This window comes from Triticum dicoccoides, chromosome 5A, assembly GCF_002162155.2.
Source record: "Triticum dicoccoides isolate Atlit2015 ecotype Zavitan chromosome 5A, WEW_v2.0, whole genome shotgun sequence".
Taxonomy (NCBI): domain Eukaryota; kingdom Viridiplantae; phylum Streptophyta; class Magnoliopsida; order Poales; family Poaceae; genus Triticum; species Triticum dicoccoides.
Genome location: NC_041388.1, coordinates 581,927,823 through 581,933,191, shown reverse-complemented (window position 1 = coordinate 581,933,191; position 5,369 = coordinate 581,927,823).

Genomic DNA, 5,369 nt, shown 5'->3' with positions numbered 1-5,369 from the left:
GGGGGGGGCGCCGGCCCTAGGAGATCCAATCTCCTAGGGGGGTGCGGCCAAGGGGAGGAATCCCTCCTCCCCAAGGCACCTAGGAGGTGCCTTCCCCTCCTAGGACTCTTCCCTCCTTGAAACCCTAGGCGCATGGGCCTCTTGGGGCTGGTGCCCTTGGCCCATGTAGGCCAAGGCGCACCCCCTACAGCCCATGTGGCCCCCCGGGACAGGTGGCCCCACCCGGTGGACCCCCGGGACCCTTCCGGTGGTCCCGGTACAATACTGGTGACCCCGAAACCTGTCCCGATGCCCGAAATAGCACTTCCTATATATAATTCTTTACCTCCGGACCATTCCGGAACTCCTCGTGATGTCCGGGATCTCATCCGGGACTCCGAACAACATTCGGGTTACTGCATATACATATCCCTACAACCCTAGTGTCACCGAACCTTAAGTGTGTAGACCCTACGGGTTCGGGAGACATGTAGACATGACCGAGATCGCTCTCCGGCCAATAACCAACAGCGGGATATGGATACCCATGTTGGCTCCCACATGCTCCTCGATGATCTCATCGGATGAACCACGATGTCGAGGATTCAAGCAACCCCGTATACAATTCCCTTTGTCAATCGGTATGTTACTTGCCCGAGATCTGATCGTCGGTATCCCAATACCTCGTTCAATCTCGTTACCGGCAAGTCACTTTACTCGTACCGTAATGCATGATCCCGTGACCAGACACTTGGTCACCTTGAGCTCATTATGATGATGCATTACCGAGTGGGCCCAGTGATACCTCTCCGTCATATGGAGTGACAAATCCCAGTGTTGATCCGTGTCAACCCAACAGACACTTTCGGAGATACCCGTAGTATACCTTTATAGTCACCCAGTTACGTTGTGACGTTTGGCACACCCAAAGCACTCCTACGGTATCCGGGAGTTACACGATCTCATGGTCTAAGGAAAAGATACTTGACATTGGAAAACTCTAGCAAACGAACTATACGATCTGATGCTATGTTTAGGATTGGGTCTTGTCCATCACATCATTCTCCTAATGATGTGATCTCGTTATCAATGGCATCCAATGTCCATAGTCAGGAAACCATGACTATCTGTTGATCAACGAGCTAGTCAACTAGAGGCTTACTAGGGACATGTTGGTGTCTATTATTCACACATGTATTACGATTTCCGGATAACACAATTATAGCATGAATAAAGACAATTATCATGAATAAGGAAATATAATAATAATGCTTTTATTATTGCCTCTAGGGCATATTTCCAACAGTCTCCCACTTGCACTAGAGTCAATAATCTAGTTACATTGTGATGAATCGAACACCCATGGAATTCTGGTGTTGATCATGTTTTGCTCTAGGGAGAGGTTTAGTCAATGGATCTGCTACATTCAGGTCCGTATGTACTTTACAAATATCTATGTCTCCATCTTGAACATTTTCACGAATGGAGTTGAAGCGATGCTTGATGTGCCTTGTCTTCTTGTGAAACCTGGGCTCCTTGGCAAGAGCAATAGCTCCAGTGTTGTCACAGAAGAGCTTGATCGGCCCCGACGCATTGGGTATGACTCCTAGGTCGGTGATGAACTCCTTCACCCAAATTGCTTCATGTGCTGCCTCCGAGGCTGCCATGTACTCCGCTTCACATGTAGATCCCGCCACGACGCTCTGCTTGCAACTGCACCAACTTACTGCCCCACCATTCAAAATATACACGTATCCGGTTTGTGACTTAGAGTCATCCAGACCTGTGTCGAAGCTAGCGTCGACGTAACCCTTTACGACAAGCTCTTCGTCACCTCCATAAACGAGAAACATTTCCTTAGTCCTTTTCAGGTACTTCAGGATATTCTTGACCGCTGTCCAGTGTTCCTTGCCGGGATTACTTTGGTACCTTCCTACCAAACTTACGGCAAGGTTTACATCAAGTCTGGTACACAGCATGGCATACATAATAGAACCTATGGCTGAGGCATAGGGGATGACACTCATCTCTTCTATATCTTCTGCCATGGTCGGACATTGAGCTGAGCTCAATTTCATACCTTGTAACACAGGCAAGAACCCCTTCTTAGACTGATCCATATTGAACTTCTTCAATATCTTATCAAGGTATGTGCTTTGTGAAAGACCTATGAGGCGTCTTGATCTATCTCTGTAGATCTTGATGCCTAATATATAAGCAGCTTCTCCAAGGTCCTTCATTGAAAAACTTTTATTCAAGTAGGCCTTAATGTTGTCCAAGAGTTCTATATCATTTCCCATCAAAAGTATGTCATCTACATATAATATGAGAAATGCTACAGAGCTCCCACTCACTTGCTTGTAAACGCAGGCTTCTCCATAAGTCTGCGTAAACCCAAACGCTTTGATCATCTCATCAAAGCGAATGTTCCAACTCCGAGATGCTTGCACCAGCCCATAAATCGAGCATTGGAGCTTGCACACCTTGTCAGCATTCTTAGGATCGAAAAAACCTTCCGGCTGCATCATATACAATTCTTCCTTAAGGAAACCATTAAGGAATGCCGTTTTGACGTCCATTTGCCATATTTCATAATCATAGAATGCGGCAATCGCTAACATGATTCGGACGGACTTTAACTTTGCTACCGGTGAGAAAGTCTCATCGTAGTCAATCCCTTGAACTTGTCGATAACCCTTAGCGACAAGCCGAGCTTTATAGATGGTCACATTACCATCCGCGTCTGTCTTCTTCTTAAAGATCCATTTATTTTCTATGGCTCGCCGCTCAACGGGAAAGTCAGTCAAAGTCCATACTTCGTTTTCATACATGGATCCTATCTCGGATTTCATGGCTTCTAGCCATTTGTCGGAATCCGGGCCTGCCATTGCTTCTTCATAGCTCGAAGGTTCACCGTTGTCTAATAACATGATTTCCAAGACAGGGTTGCCGTACCACTCTGGTGCGGAACGTGTCCTTGTGGACCTTCGAATTTCAGTAGGAGCTTGATATGAAGTATCTTGATCATCATCATTAACTTCCTCTCTAGTCGGTGCAGGCACCTCAGGAACATTTTCTTGAGTTGCGCCTTTTTCCGGTTCAAGAGGTAATACTTCATCAAGTTCTACTTTCCTCCCACTTACTTCTTTCGAGAGAAACTCTTTCTCCAGAAAGGATCCATTCTTGGCAACAAAGATCTTGCCTTCGGATCTGAGGTAGAAGGTATACCCAATAGTTTCTTTAGGGTATCCTATGAAGATGCATTTTTCCGATTTGGGCTCGAGCTTTTCAGGTTGAAGTTTCTTGACATAAGCATCGCATCCCCAAACTTTTAGAAACGACAGCTTAGGTTTCTTCCCAAACTATAATTCAAACGGTGTCGTCTCAACGGATTTCGATGGAGCCCTATTTAAAGTGAATGCGGCAGTCTCTAAAGCATACCCCGGAAGGATAGCGGTAAATCGGCAAGAGACATCATAGATCGCACCATATCTAATAGAGTGCGATTACGACGTTCGGACACACCATTACGCTGAGGTGTTCCAGGCGGCGTGAGCTGTGAAACTATTCCACATTTTCTTAAGTGTGTGCCAAACTCATGACTCAAGTATTCTCCTCCACGATCTGATTGCAGGAACTTGATTTTCCTGTCACGTTGATTCTCAACCTCACTCTGAAATTCCTTGAACTTTTCAAAGGTTTCAGACTTGTGTTTCATTAAGTAGACATACCCATATCTACTCAACTCATCAGTGAGGGTGAGAACATAACGATAGCCACCGCGAGCTTCAACACTCATTGGACCGCACACATCAGTATGTATGATTTCCAATAAGTTGGTTGCTCGCTCCATTGTTCCTAAGAATGGAGTCTTGATCATTTTACCCATGAGGCATGGTTCGCACGTGTCAAATGATTCATAATCAAGAGACTCTAAAAGTCCATCAGCATGGAGCTTCTTCATGCGTTTGACACCTATGTGACCAAGGCGGCAGTGCCACAAGTATGTGGGACTATCATTATCAACCTTACATCTTTTGGTACTCACACTATGAATATATGTAGCAATACGCTCGAGATTCATCAAGAATAAACCATTTACCATTGGAGCATGACCATAAAACATATCTCTCATATAAATAGAACAACCATTATTCTCGGATTTAAATGAGTAGCCATCTCAAATTAAACGAGATCCTGATACAATGTTCATGCTCAAACTTGGCACTAAATAACAATTATTGAGGTTTAAAACTAATCCCGTAGGTAAATGAAGAGGCAGCGTGCCGACGGTGATCACATCGACCTTGGAACCATTCCCGACGCGCATCGTCACCTCGTCCTTCGCCAGTCTCCGCTTATTCCGCAGCTCCTGTTTTGAGTTACAAATGTGAGCAACTGCACCGGTATCAAATACCCAGGAGCTACTATGAGTACTGGTAAGGTACACATCAATTACATGTATATCACATATACCTTTTGTTTTGCCGGCCTTCTTGTCTGCTAAGTATTTGGGGCAGTTCCGCTTCCAGTGACCACTTTCCTTGCAATAAAAGCACTCAGTCTCGGGCTTGGGTCCATTCTTTGGCTTCTTCCCGGCAGCTTGCCTACCGGGCGCGGCAACTCCCTTGCCGTCCTTCTTGAAGTTCTTTTTACCCTTGCCCTTCTTGAACTTAGTGGTTTTATTGACCATCAACACTTGATGTTCCTTCTTGACTTCTACCTCTGCTGATTTCAGCATAGCAAATACTTCAGGAATGGTCTTTTCCATCCCCTGCATATTGAAGTTCATCACAAAGCTCTTGTAGCTCGGTGGAAGCAACTAAAGGATTCTGTCAATGACCGCGTCATCCAGGAGATTAACTCCCAGCTGAGTCAAGCGGTTATGTAACCCAGACATAGTGAGTATGTGCTCACTGACAGAACTATTTTCCTCCATCTTACAGCTGAAGAATTTGTCGGAGACTTCATATCTCTCGACCCGGGCATGAGCTTGAAAAACCATTTTCAGCTCTTCGAACATCTCATATGCTCCATGTCTCTCAAAACGCTTTTGGAGCCCCGGCTCTAAGCTGTAAAGCATGCCACACTGAACGAGGGAGTAGTCATCGGTACGTGCCTGCCAAGCGTTCATAACGTCTTGTTCTGCAGGGAGAACAGGTGCGTCACCCAGCGGTGCTTGTAGGACATAATCTTTCTTGGCAGCTATGAGGATGATCCTCAGGTTCCGGACCCAGTCCATATAGTTGTTGTCATCGTCTTTCAGCTTGGTTTTCTCTAGGAACGCGTTGAAGTTGAGGACTACGTTGGCCATTTGATCTACAAGGCATATTGTAAATATTTTAGACTAAGTTCATGATAATTAAGTTCATCTAATCAAATTATTCAAT